This window comes from Lissotriton helveticus, chromosome 7, assembly GCF_964261635.1.
Source record: "Lissotriton helveticus chromosome 7, aLisHel1.1, whole genome shotgun sequence".
NCBI classification, from domain to species: domain Eukaryota; kingdom Metazoa; phylum Chordata; class Amphibia; order Caudata; family Salamandridae; genus Lissotriton; species Lissotriton helveticus.
The window spans coordinates 1,820,276,598-1,820,291,403 of record NC_136068.1 but is presented as its reverse complement, the minus strand read 5'-3'; the positions used below and the strand labels follow the sequence as shown (position 1 = coordinate 1,820,291,403).

The following is a 14,806-nucleotide window of genomic DNA, read 5'->3' as shown; positions in this document are numbered from 1 at the left end:
AAAGGACTAAAAAGTATTACTTGCATTTTTAAGTTTGCTGTTCTGTATGGCAAATGTGTTTAATGGGAATTAAGCGTGTACGCTGCTCACAGGGCTGAGCCGGGAGGGAGTCAACGCCCTCCTTCTGATTGCCCATGCATTTCCCAAGTATTTTGCATCCGTGCACACAAATAGGGGTCTGGCATTCGATTTTAGTATGTGCAGAGCCGCTCTAAAGTCTCGGGTACCAAGTTCTCTGCAGACAAGAGAAAGCCATCTGCTCCTAGGTTTGGTGTATGCTTTACATGCAAAGAAGAAGTGTACCATGGATTCTTGTGGACAAGGACACGGCTGTGCTTTGTTATGCAACCAATAATTTGTGAATGCAATAATGGGCAGGCTGCCAAGCCTGAACTGGCTGTGTAGCTTCATATCAGCCGCCACTTTAATGATGTCAAGGCAACATTCGAGGGTACAGCTCTGCTTGAAATCACTGAATTCCTCATTCACTCTCCCCTGATCGCCAGCTAAATAGGCGATGCGCTCAACTCCTTCCCAATAGAGAGATATGATTTGTCTTCAAGCAAGGGGTACTGAGCAACCAATGTCGTGTCCTTCAAGGTCTATGTGTGGCATAAGAATTTTGACATGTTTGGTCCAACCAATTTTGTGCATGGTGTCTAAGGCACAGATCTCCTGGAAGGCAGCAGCATAGGGCAACAGTTCCGGGGTGGAAACAATCCGCTGCCAGAACAGTAGGGGACGGAGCTTCGCTAGGTCGCTTATGGGTTTGATGCCCATGTTGTCGTATCCCCTGGCCTCACAGAACACACGCCAGACGTCGTGGTGTTACCAGGTAACCTTTATTATATTTGCATCATGGTTGGTCATGTAGCGTCCCTCGCCCTGCGACCTCTCGCCCTGAGGTCCAGTCCTTCTGTGTCCCTGATACCTCCCCTGACCGGATGTGGTGTCCGGTGTCCCTCGTCCCTGACCCTCAACTTGCAGGGTCCCAGTGCCACCTGGGCACGACATCTCCCCCTTTCTTGTAAACAACTTTGATTGTCCTTTGCTCCATGTCTCGTGACGGAGAGAGAGAGAGAGAGAGAGAGAGAATTCTCTCACATGTCAGTTCTGGCATCTCCGCCTCCTTACATCTCTTCAATCAGTCTTTTTGTCTTTTTGCATTCTCTCTTTGGTCGCTGGTCCCGGGGGTCTGTTGGTCGCTCCGCCTGCGGCGCATCCCCCGTCTGCAACTTGTTTTGGCCCCTCTTCTTCTTTGGTTCTCAGTTCTTTGAAGTGAGAACTGTTCCGTGTGACATGGTGCTGGCCTGCTGATGCGGTGATCATTGGTCCAGTTATTCTTGTTACTTTTAGCGGTTCTTTGGAGAAAGCGCTGTCTGATTTCCTTGTTTGCTGCTGTCTCACGAGCACCATGTCTCCTTCCTCTATTTTGCTAGTTGTCGCGTGCCTTCTTTGATCGGCATATCTCTTCATCTTCTCCTTCTGTTCCTGGTCTCTTCTGGCAATGTCTTTATGTTCTGCCTTCTCTCTTTCTTTGAGTTGTGGCAATCTTGTTTTACTTGCTCGCCCAAACACCAGCTCAGCGGGACACCTTCCCGTGGAGCTGTGCGGGGTATTTCGATAGTCCCTTAGTACTTGACATAGGGCCTAGCTAATCGATATCTGTGTCAGCTTTGCCCTTTGTACTGTCTTTTTGATGGTCCCCATGAACCGCTCTGCCATCCCATTTGCTTGCGGCCACAGTGGTGTTATTCGCCAGTGGTTTATTCCCAGGTATGCCATGAATTTATTGAACTCTTCCCCTGAGAATGGCGGACCATTGTCTGTTTTAAGTGTGTGAGGTGAGCCCCATGCTTGAAGAACATCGTCTAGCACTGGTAGTGTCACGCTCGCTGAGGTTGATGATATGGGTCTCACTATGGGGAACCTTAAATACTCGTCTATGATCACCAGCAGGGAGCTTCCAGTCTCCAGCGGGCCGTAGAAGTCTGCTGCTAGCTCCGTCCACACCACTGTCGGTAGCGGGGACACTTGTAGCGGTTCTGGTTTGGACATTGACCCCGTTATTTGGCAGACATGACAGTGTGTCACTGTCTCTTCCACCATGTTGTCTAGTCCTGGGAACCATACCTTTTCCCGCAGCATCTTTTTTGTAGCTACCATGCCCCGGTGTGATTCGTGTGCTAGCTCCACGGTTCTTCTACTCAGGGTCCTGGGCATTACGATCCTTGTGCCTCTCATTATTATCCCTTTTTCAATTTCAGATAATTCTTCGTTGACTCTTTTGAAAGCCAGCAGTTCCTCTTTGTCTACTCCCCTCTCCACACTGGTGTTGGCGTTTACGTGTCTCCATCGTTGTGTTTTGGTGATCCTCATTATCTCCTGCATGGTATCGTCTTTTTTTGTTTCATGTTCTAGTTCTTCTAGTGTTATTGTTGCAGGCGTGCTTAGCTTCAATGCGAAATTGAGGTATTCTTCCGCCATTGTTGTTGATTCTGACTTTTTTGGTAAGGGGTGTCGTGACACATAGTCAGCTGGATTTTGCTCCTTTCCGGGCTTGTGGATTATCTTGAAATTGTAATCCATCAGTCTGATCCCCCATCTTTCTATCCTTGGCGGTATTTTTGCATTCGAGTTGCCGTATATTGTTATCAGCGCCTGGTGATCCGTTATGATTGTGAAGGGCTTCCCGTAGATGAACATGTGGTAGTGTTCGCAGGCCCATACCACTGCCAAACTCTCCTTCTCGGGCTGGGAATATCCCTTCTCAATGTCTGACAGGCTCTTGCTTCCATAGGCCACTATGTTTCTTGGGGAGTCTTTTCCTGGTTGGTGCTGTGCCAAGATTGCCCCTAGTTCGACTGGACTCGCATCCACAGTTAGTTCTGTGCACAGCTTGGGGTCAAAGTATGCTAGGTGATCCACCGCCGTTACAGCTCTCCTTATTTCTTCGAACACTTTGTCACACTTCTTTGTCCACACGAAGCTCTGTCCTTGCTTTGTCAGCTCTCGTAGTGGGGCACTTACAGTGGCAAAGTCTTTGATGTAGCGCGCGCAGTAGCTTTCTAGCCCCAGAAATGACCTTACCTCCGCCACATCGGTGGGTTTCCTCGCCTTTTCTAAGGTCTCCACCTTGCTGTGATCCGGCCTCATTCCTCTTTTGGAAAAGATGTGGCCGAAGAATCCAAGTTTGCTCCGCCCCAGTTCACATTTGTCTTCGTTGAGTGTCAAACCCTCATTCTCTGGTTGCGAGCACACTTCTCTGAGTGCTTGGTCGTGCTCCTCATCTGATTTTCCGAATACCAGGATATCGTCGCTGTAATTTAGGCTGTTCTTGACCGGTCTTATTATTTGTCGTATTGTCTCTTGAAAGATTTCTGCTGCGGATGAGATCCCGAAACTCAGGCGCTTGTACCTGAACAGGCCTAGATGAGTGGAGAACGTCGTGATGTATCGCGACTGAGGGTCTAGTTCCAGTTGGTGGTACCCTTTGCATAGATCTAGTTTCGAGAATCTTCTTGTGCCTGTGAGACAGCTGATCCTGTCGTCCAAATGTGGTCCTGGATGACGCTCTCGCTCAATTGCTTTATTTGGGATTCTCATGTCCACACAGATTCTTATTTTTGATTTGTCTTTCTTTGGGACAGCTACTATTGGCGATACCCATGGTGTCGGACCATCTGCGGGCTCTATTATGTCCTGTTTTAGCAGCTCTTCCAGTTCTTCGGCCACTTGTGGCTGCAGGTGTATGGGTACTCTCCTGTGGTGTTGTGCCACTGGCCTGATCGTCTCATCAATGTGCAGTGTTATCTGCCGTCCCTTTAGTTTTCCTAGTCCATTTAGCAGTTTGGGGTATTCTTTCAGAATGCTTTCCCTGCCCGACATGTTGTATGTCATCTCCATCAGCCCCATTACTTGGGCCGTGACGTTGCTCAAAAGGCATGGCGCAGGAATGTCCCCTTTTAGCACTTGTATTTCTTCTCTCAGCCTTTGATCCTTGTATTGTAGTTCTTCTTTGAACTTTCCCAAATTTATTACTGGTGTCTTCGCCCCCCACGTGAACACTTGTACTCTCGATGGCTTCAGGGTTGGTTGCACCTTCATTCTTTTGTATTCGGAGACGCACATGATGTTGCACGTTGCTCCGCTGTCCAAGACGAACTTCGCTTCGTGTGGCCCTACATTTATTGTTACCGATTCAGTCTTTTTTATTTTCGTTTTGTCCACCAGACATATTCTCTCTTCACTTTCTTCTTCTTCTTCTTCTGATTCAGTGGTGATATTTGTCATGAGGTATAGCCGTTCTGTTCTATCTTCCTCACTTTCTTCCCCTGACTCTGCAGACGAACTTCTCACTCCCGCTTCCACATGCCTGATGTGTCTGCTGGTTGGCATCCGTGCTCTTCCAGGTCTTCCGCTGTCATTTCTAAATTGTGTCCCTTGGCACACGCTGGCGTAATGATTCCGCCCGTTGCATTTGCAACATGTCTGGCCGAATCCTGGGCACTGCCCTCTGTGTGGAAACTCCAGTCCACATCTGTAGCAGGTTCCCTCCGGTTGCTTTTTTCCTGCCTGGTCTCCTCTGTCTTTCTTCCAATTTCCTGGCCGATTGTTAGTGGTCATTCGTTGTATCTGTTCTCCTCCTCTTGTCTTACCTCGTTCCATCTCTTTTGCGTGTGCAGTCGCTCTTGCTTCCGCCCTTCCTAGCGCAAGGATGTTCTCTAGGGAGATTGGTTCTTTTAGTACCCTTGCTCTGAATTCTATGTCGCGGCATCCTTCAATGATGCGCAGTCTTATTGCCTGCTCATTGTCGAACTTGTCGAATTCGCAGTGAGTGACCAGTTTCCGCAACCTCGTTGCGTATTCATCCAGGGATTCCTCCGCCTGTTGGAACGCGATCATGAAGCTATACCTCTCAAAGTCCACGTTTCTTTGTGGGTCAAATTTGGCCGTTAGACACTTTATTAGCTTGTCATATGTGTCAATGTCGCCTTTTGGCAGGGTCACTAGCAAATCCTCTATTTCGTCTCCAACTAGATTTATGAAAAGTCCTCGCTTCTTGGCCGCTGTCACATCAGTGGCATCGATGTTATTTTCAAAACGTCTCACCCATTTCTCCCATCTGATCCCAGTCTGGGGTTCAGATAAACGAAATGGTAGTGGCCTCCTATATTGAGCACTTGGTTTTGGGTCTGCCATTTGCACTCCCTCCTTTGTTCTTTTGTCTTGTTTCTTTTATTTGTGGGTGGTGCTCTCTATATAGTGTTTCACCTTTCCTTCTCCCTTTAATGTTCTTTATTTTCCCTTCGCTCCTTATTTTCCATTAAATGCAGTCTTTATATCCACTTTCGTTGTGTTGGCTTTTCCACAGTTTTCTGGCAGTTTTCGTCTTCTTCGCACTTTGCCTGGCCTCAAAATGGCCGCCGCACTTGTTCTCGGTTCCTATTGGCTTGTATAGCCTGACTCTAAGATGGCCGCCGTCTCCTCGCGGGACTTCGCGGCCAATCGCGATGCAGCCTGACTTCAAGATGGCCGCCACTCTTGTTCTTCGTTCCTATTGGCCCTCGCGCCTGGCCCCAATATGGCCGCCGAGACTCTCGCGAGAGTTCGCGCTGGCTTTTTTTAAATTCTTCGAAGCTCGCGCTCTTTGGCTGGCGCTTACCGAAGTTGTTGCTTCTTCGTTCGTGGCGGTCGGGGTGGGCTCCCACGTTGCTGCTTGCTTCTAAATGGCGCTTCACTCTTCCCTCTTTCTCTTGACCACGACGCGATCCAGGGTGGGCTCCTGGTTTTCAAATCGCGATTCCTGCATGCTGGATTCAGATCCCATCCTCGTCGCCAGATGTCGTATCCCCTGGCCTCACAGAACACACGCCAGACGTCGTGGTGTTACCAGGTAACCTTTATTATATTTACATCATGGTTGGTCATGTAGCGCCCCTCGCCCTGTGACCTCTCGCCCTGAGGTCCGGTCCTTCTGTGTCCCTGATCCCTCCCCTGACCGGATGTGGTGTCCGGTGTCCCTCGTCCCTGACCCTCACCTTGCAGGATCCTAGTGCCACCTGGGCACGACACATGTCGAGCAGTATTGGGCGAGTGGGGGTACTCTGTGGCAAAGAAACCAAACCTGTTCTCCAGGGATGTCAGGTCATTTGTTCTTGCCATGTCCCACAGCTCAGCTCCATAGAGTGCACTGCTCATGGCCTTGCAACTATACAGTTTCAATGCTGGTGAAACAGGCTTGGTGTGAGAAAGGCGATGTTCTTTGCGCAGGGCCCCGGTTACCTGGGAGAATTTGAGGAAGGCCTTGTTAAGATGGTGGATCCAGGCATGCTCTTATTCCCAGGTAATTGAAGGAACAGACTCTCTCTAGTAGGACATTCCCTAGGAGCAGATTGCCCTTGAAGGACGTGTGGGGATTTAAAAGCATGAGCTTGGTTTTTGATGTATTAATTTCACACCCCCTCCTATCGCAAAAGAGCTTGAAATTATCAAATAGTTTTTGCAAGCCCTTTGGGGTCTTCAAGACAAGAAGTGTATCGTCTGTGAATAGGCGGGTGGGTATTCTTTGCTTTGCTAAGGACGGGGCATCCACTGGGATGAAAGATAGAACCTCAGCAATGTGGTTGATGTACAATGAGAATAGAGGGCCAGGACACATCCTTGGCGGACTCCCCTTGAAGGGATTGGTGACCTGTCCTTGGCTACCCCACCTGACCCTGGCAAAATTCTCATCATGGAGCCTAATTAGGAGTGCAAGGATGCCCGTAGGCATGCCCATCTCTCTGAGCACCTGCCATAAATTGTCCCTGGGAACAAGATCAAATGCGTTTTTTAAATCGATAAATGCAATGTACAGGCTTCTTTTGCCCAGCAAAACCACCTTCCAGTACAGCATAAACAGTCGAAAGACCTGATCGACTGTACCCGTTTTTCGCCGGAAGCCCACTTCTGTGATTTTGGCTAATAGCAAGCGACAGACAACTAATCGGATGGTAGTTTGCAGGTATAGACCTGATGCCCTTATTGTAGATGGGGATCACTTCAGCCCCTTTCCAAGATTCTGGGATGCTCCCTCCTCCCGCAATATCATTGGCAAGGGTTAGTATGTATGCAGGCCAGTTTTCCCTGTCAGATCTAAAGAGATCCCCTGGGATGCTGTCAGGGCCAGAGGCCTTGGCAGGTGTAATTGCATCCAGTGAGGCCAGTATTTCCTCTCTAGTAAATGTTAGATCGTGTGGTAGTTGCATTAGATCAGGAACTGCAGCTTCCATGGCATAACTTGTGAAGGTTGAGTAGAGAGAGTCAAAGTGTTCCTGCCACAGATGGGCCAGGATGTTGTTAGCTAGAGGTGGGGACCTTTCGCAGTTGCCCTTACCCATGAGTAATCAGAACAGTCGGGCATCTGGACTTGAAATGGACTCGCCAAGTTCTGCCCACCTCCTTTCGTCCCAGTCCCTCTTGGCCTTCACTTGGGCCGATTGGTACAGCCTCCTCAGTCCCCAAATTGTCGGTATATCCCCATGCCGTAGGGCAAGGGACTGCTGTCTTTTTAGGGATCTGCACTCTTTTGAGAACCAGGAGGTAATTTTCTTAATTTTTGCTTTGCTCGACCTAAGTTTGTGTTGGTGGACAATAACATTTATGTCTAGCTGATCAAAAAAAGTCGCTCTAGCTAGCACGTATGGGAAAGTCTCTTGACGGGAATGACAGGAATTCTAGATGGTTCTCGAGATCGCATTTTAAGGTGTCAAGCTTGGATTCGTCCGCCAAAATTGTTGACCATTTTAGCCGGCGATTATCATTGGAGTAGATCACCTCCCTTGTAGAGGGAAGGTCATAGACTGCCTTGGCATTCTCAGCCCTCGGTTGCTCAATTATAAGACTCAGAGGATTGTGGTCGCTTTCGCATGTCTGAATGATAGACATGTCAACTACAAGTGGCCATAGGCAGAGGTCCACAAGAATATAATCGATCCGGCTCGACCATTTGGGCCCAGCAAAAATCATTCCTCCTTCTTTGTCTGATGGGTCCTTCCATTGGCAACCCGTAACCTATGTGAAAGGGTAAGGGAATTTAACTGAATTGCTGCTTGGGACCATTTCTTTATTGGTGGCAAGTCCAATGACGGAACTAAACACATGTTATCCTCCTCGTTGATCTCAAGGATATCTTCCCGGTCGAGGGGCTCAAATGTGATATTAAAATCACCTGTCGCAACTAGGGGAAGTTCAATTTGTCTTGCATCCAGTAACTTGTCTAGTGACTGCAGAGTAGGTGACCTGCCTAGTCTGAAACCCCTTGCATAGACATTTACAATATCTAAGGACTTTCCTTGGGGGCCTTTGAGTCTGACCCAGAGGAGGTCACTTTTGTTGGTGTGAAGTTCCTCTGTTTCATGATTTAGTGCAATTTGGATCAGAATGAGTAGACTCCGGAGAGGTGACCATGTTTAGAGGGAATTGCCGGTTTATAGAACGTGGCAAACCCTAGGATATAAACAGATGTCAGACTCTAGGTTTCTTGCATGATACAAATATTGTGCTGGTTAATTATCCCATGCCAGTGGGGGAGACCTAGTTTCCCCCTGTTTTACGTTTTGTTAGCTCTACCAGTTGCATTGGGCTGAAGGGCGGCGATGCTGCAGCTGGATCAACCATATCGGAGTTCAAGCGGATATGTGTGGATTCATCCACATCCTGGACATTTTCCCCAAGTTGAAAATGAGGTACAGTGAATGGGGTGGGATGGGGCCTTAAAATCACTGCCTCATGCTCCAGGAGATCACCTTCCGGACCTATGTTTGTCGGTGTAGGAATTAGATCGGAATCGAAAGTGGAATTACACGCATAATTCTGAGAGGGATCTGGGAATAGTCAGTCAATCTATGACGCATCTCCTAGCCCTCAAGATGTCATCCTTTATCACTAAATTGACAGCCCCTTACCTGCCTAATCCAATGGATGGCTTTGTTTTTTTGGGCTTCGCCATATTCAGATTTGTTTTTACAGTCGAGCTTTGGTACATTGTTCATGAAGATATTAGACTGAGGAATGACTTTGGAATTGGACGTGGCCTTAGAGATAAAGGGGCCTCGCTACGGCCTTCAGGTCGAGGGAATGGGTCATTCACCTTAGCAGTGTAGGACCCAGTCAGACCCCTACAATGTTCTTTGTAGCCTCCTAGAGTAATATCGTGATTAAGAGAATTGCAACGGTGGCCCCCCTTGCCGCCACCTCGATTATCAACTAGAAGTGCAGGAGTGGTGATTAAAGTGTTAGATATTGCTTGTGTGTTATGAGTATTAGGGTGATTCCTTTATTGATGACCAGGGTTCAATGTTGCTTCTGTACATGCGTTTTATTCAGAAAATCATTTAGAATGCTCTGCAAAGTAAAGAGGGAGTGGCCTTAACAATCTCTAAGTTGTGTTATTGTCTCTTTGTGGCACATGAAGTCAGAGCTGTCCCGCTCAACAAGGCGTCTCCCTGCAGTGCACAGGTAACGCTTCGGAGCCTCACACCTGTTCCTGTGGCCTTGTGTGCTGTGTGTGCTGGGCAACATGCCCAGTTGAGTGTCTTTAACACATATTGGTCGCAGACTATTGTTATTAGTGATGGTCCTCTGAAACCCTGAACCTTGCATGTTGACGGGGTTCGATGGCACTTGCTACATGATGGATGTGACCAAGATTTAGTAACCTTTGCAGATTTATCAGCATACTTTGCTAAATCTTGGCATGGCGGTTGTTCAGAATGAGGTCTTGTGCATGCATTGTGGTAAATAAGATAAGTCCTTGTCTACAGAAGACCTAAACTGCTTTTCAGGTAAATCTCCAGCTTTTCTCTGTAGTTCAGCCTCATCTCAACTCTTGAACCCCTGGGAAGTGGGACTCAGTGGGCCTGGAATCACCCACGCTTACAATTGATGCAGTGTATTCTATCTGTGTGTCCTGTAGTCTGCTGTAGAGGGTGTTATAGGCCTGCTGTTTGTGAGTGGTTCTGAGGTGTTGGAGTGGGGTGTGCTCTGCTGTCCCACCTTGTTACCCTTTCCACACACCCTTTTTTCTACTCCTAGTATCTAGCCCTTGTCTGTCCTTCTGTAGACTGTGGTCGTCGGCCTGAAGTGGGGCAGCGCATCATTGGCGGGTCCCCGTCATCTGAGGGAAGCTGGCCCTGGCAAGTCAGCCTACATTGGGACGGGCAGCATGTTTGCGGCGGTTCCATCATCTCGTCGCAGTGGGTCCTGAGTGCTGCCCACTGCTTTGTGCTGTGAGTATCTCTTTGGATATGTTATGTGAGTAACCTACCCCGGTGCTACAGTTCTCATGTTAGCCTTTGTGCGTTGAGGACCTCCCCTACCCTGATTGATACTCAACTGTCCATTTGTGCTGTGAACATCTCCCTCTTCCAGGTCTGGTCTATGAGTTATAAATATGCTCAGAATATCCTCTAAGTGTTATCTGCTAATTTGTGTCCTTCGTGTACATGTTTTAAGTACCCTTAGTGTACGCGCTGTAACTTTACTCTAAACGTATGTTGAGAATGCACTTCATGTATGACCTCAAGTGTCCTCTGAGTGTATGCTTTGAGTTTCATGACTGAAATTCTCTTCCTTGTTTTACAAACCTTACTAAGTTGGTCTAGACATTCGTCATGGATTTCTCATTCAATAGTCTGTGCTTCCTGCCCACAATCCTCTGGCAAGCTGAGTTATTGCTTTCTACAGCACACATTTTATCAGGAGAATGCTGACAATATTACAATAGTTTTGTCCAGTTTTGCCTCACAAGTCTTTTTTATGGCGGTCAGCTGTGCTGTAAATGATCACCCCCATGTCTGCCATCTTTTCTCTCTCTTTCTGTCCAAGAGTTTTAGGCACTACTCTTACCCGGGTTCATTGAGCCTTGTTCTTGGAGGCCATCTGAATCTATGGGTCAGCTACTAATATTGCCCACCCTCATTCACTAGGCTCAAAACCATTGCCTTTACCTTCTTTAGTTGACATTTCTCATTCAAGCTGATCAAGCATGCGCTATCCTAGATTTTGCAATCTGCCACCCTTGGCTGAAGACCTGGCTCTATGAGGGCCAAGTTTTGACCAGACAAACTATTCACTGGCTGTTTTTCCGTGGTACCAGCAAAAGAACTCACAAAGATAAGTACTTGCTGGTGAGTTCAGATGTGATCTCAAGTCACAAGGCTGGTGTGTCAGAACTTGCTTCAATTTGCACAGGTGCAATTTAACCACAGACCTAGCTTCCCATGGTTAGTTACACTGTCCTTGGAACCCCATGCCAGCATTGTTGCGATTAGTAAAAAGATGATTGCCCTACATTGACCACTCATTCTAAAGCCAAAAGGTAATTTGTCATGGTGAGCCTTGATTATCTGACATAGCATTGATTGCCCTGAGGGTCATGTCTCTTTTGCACCCCATGGTTGTGACTCTTCCTTTGTTCACCCGAGTCCCACCCCACATGCCCCTAAGCAAGGCTGCCTTTAACAAGTAGATCTTTCTACCCTGTATTCCAGGTCCGGCCTGTTTACCGTCAATAACTGGAGGGTCCATGCTGGCTCCACCTTGATTGGGGGATCTGGGATTTATTCAGTGAAAAAAATCTACTACAACGCGCAGTTCTCCACATCTACCACTGACTACGATGTGGCCCTGCTGAAGACATCTATACCTCTACAGTTCTCAGGTGACCTGGCCTCATGTAAGAAGAAAGTGTGATATTAGTTACCACAGGCTGTCTCACTGCTGGAATTCCATGTAAAAACACAGATTGCAATAAGACATATAAAATCTTGACAGTATGTCAATTTAATATAGCCTTATAGCCCGCCGTAGTGGGAAATATCAGCCAATAAAGGCCCGCTCCAGCGTTAAAGGTGAGGGCCTTTAACAAGGGAGCGGACCTTTAATGGCTGGTATAGCCCAGATACAGTGTGCTATAAGCCTTTTAGAACATTCCGCCCCTAGAGGGCAGCATGTTCTAATTTGTAAAATAAAGGCTTCAGGAAGCCAGAGGGGGTTGAAATACCCTTTGGGCTCTGTGAGGCCTTTGTTCACAGAAACAGCTGTGAAAGGCACCAGGCTTTTACCAGCCAATAGAAACCCGGGGCACTCCACCATCTTCAATGGAGCTCCTGACATTCCAAAGTTCTAATGTGAATTTAATTCTTATATCTACCCAAAGTCACATCCCACATATTTGTGTGCTGGTATAATTTTCTTATTCCAAGTCCAGTCCTAGCATATTTGGTGTAAGCAGTTAATAGTGGATTTACATTTTGTAGGGAAATATTTATGCAAGGTTGAGGTGTTGGTAGTCTAACTTTTGGGGTTTATGTTTTGAAGGTTGTGTTTTCACACACACCCCAGGCTTGCAGTGGCCAGCAGTTTTTCACAGTGTTTCTATCGGTTTCTATTCCCCTTGACAATGATGTGTGCACGTAATTGTACACATGCACCATTTAACTCCTTCCTGTCTATTCTGACTCTCCTTTCTCTCACACTCTCCCGCAGCTTCCCCAACATAGTCCCTGCAGCATCTTGTGAGCTCCCTCCATCTTTCCCAGGGGCCCCTGCTCCTGACTTTCTGGGTCTACTAAAAAATCAACCACATTAGTCTACATATTAACCATAAGTGTCTTTAGAAGAAGGAATTGTCCCGGAGGGCTGGAGGGTTGGAAGCAAGCGGTGGTGACTCCACTGATTAAAAAGCCCTCTCTGGACCCGACAATCCCTGCAAACTTTAGACCCATCTCTCTCCTGCCATATCCGGTTAAAATCCTGGAAAAGGCAGTTAGCAGGACTTTATCGTGCTTCTTGGAGGTCAATCATCTGCTTGACAGAGATCAATTTGGGTTTCGCCCAGGTCATGGGACTGAGACGGCTCTGGCCACCATGCTGGACAATCTACGTATGCGAGCCGACAACGGGAATGCTACTGTTCTAGTGCTTCTCGATATGTCGGCCGCGTTCGACACGGTGAGCCACTCAATCTTAGTGGAGAGATTGGAGAAGATAGGGGTGAAGGGGCGGGCGCTGCAATGGCTACAGGCCTATCTAGCGGGGAGACAGCAGGTGGTAACCTTGGCACCGTTTTCCTCCAGCAAATTCCCGGTAGTGCATGGGGTGCCGCAGGGCTCTACGATCAGCCCTATTCTTTTCAATGTCTATTGATGACAATCTTCAGATGGAGTCACAGGCAAGTAAGACCGCCAGTGTATGCTTCTCCCTAATCCGTATGCTACGTCAGATACTCTCACTATTACCAAAAGATTTGCGCTCCCTGTCAGTGAGAAGCACAGTGATAAACAGGCTGGACTACTGCACCTCCCTGTATTTGAGAGCTCCACAGTACATCATTCAGGGGTTGCAGTGAGTCCAATCTGCAGCAGCAAAACTGGTGCTTAATAGGCTGCGTCATTCATCCACCACCATGGCCTTGAGAGATTTACACTGGCTGCCTATTAAGGAAAGGGTCCATTTTAAATCTCTCTGCCTGGTGTTCAGAGCGGTGCACGAGCTGGGTCCAGTCCCACTACAGGAAAAATTCACCTGGTACCAGCCCAAGAGCCAGCTTCGCTTCTCTAGTGCCAGTTTACTGACGATTCCTAGGTCTAAACGTTCTAGGATGGGAGGGAGGGCACTTAATGTGGCTGGTGCCCGTCTATGGAACGAGCTACCCCAAACATCAGACAAACGAATTCCCTGATTGAGTTTTGAAAGAGTCTTAAAACCGGGCTTTTTCCTAGGGTCTGACTTTTTTTCTCTGATATTCTGATCTGATCTATTCTACTCTGGTCAATTTTCTTTAGTCTGAAGCGCCAGGATACCCGTAGGGTGACAGTTTGCGCTATATAAGAATCACATTCATTTAATTCATTCATTTAAAAAAAGTGATGGATGGAATGCTTGAATTAATCTCAGCCACAAGTAAGTACTTTGTTTCCCATACCACCTCAGTTTGGACCCCACTAAACGCATTTCAGTCTTGACCATGCTCCAGAGAGAACAGGCCAGCCCGAGCCGCTACGCCAGGTCCTCACTGAACCGGAACACGGACAAACCCGAACCCGGTTTCACCCTAGTTAGTGCTCATCAGCCAGCTATAGGTTGGTTCCAGTGACACAGTGTGCACAGGACCCATGTCTGGGCATTCCCGTCCCACTTAGGGTTTTACACTGAAGTCTACAAAAAAGTGATTGAAGGAAGGTTTGAGTCACCCTCAGGCACTGGTAATTACTCAGGTCGCATCCCAGCCCATTGTTATTTTGCACACCATTTCACCTCAATGTGGACCCAGTCATATGCAAATCATTCTTGACCATGCTCCAATAGGAACAGTCCACCCGAACTGGACACCTAGGCCAGGTCCTCCCTGAACCGGAACAAAAGCAACCAAGGACTATTTTTGCCCTTATTAGGCCTTAACAATCTGGTTTAGTTTCATTCCAGTGGCACAGTGTGTAAGGGACCCATGTCTAGTCATACCCGCCCCATTTCGGACATCACACTGAAGTATACAAAAAAGTGATCGATGAAAAGCATGAATTAATCTCAGACACTGGTAATTACTCGTGCCCCACCCTAGTCCCTTATATTTTGCACATCACTCCACCTCAGTATAACAAGGACGATGGACTGAGATGCAGCCAGAGTAATTACCAGTGTCTGAGCTTAATTCAGGCATTCCGTCCATCCTTTTTTTTTGTACACTGCAGTACATATTACCCAGAGGTGTCCTTTGCTCAGATAGGGCTGTGAGTGAAACACAATTCAGCACCCCCTCCTT

The 14,806-nt window shown here is 47.6% G+C and overlaps 1 pseudogene across 1 annotated transcript in view; it reads left to right on the top strand.

Moving 5' to 3' along the window:
• Nucleotides 1-14,806, top strand: part of LOC144769727 (uncharacterized) — a 198,219-nt pseudogene that overhangs the window by 109,983 nt on the left and 73,430 nt on the right. Inside the window, exons 11-12 of the transcript XR_013598746.1 lie at nucleotides 10,106-10,271; nucleotides 11,535-11,704. The product of XR_013598746.1 is annotated as an uncharacterized LOC144769727 (transcript). The remainder of the gene's footprint in view (nucleotides 1-10,105; nucleotides 10,272-11,534; nucleotides 11,705-14,806) is intronic.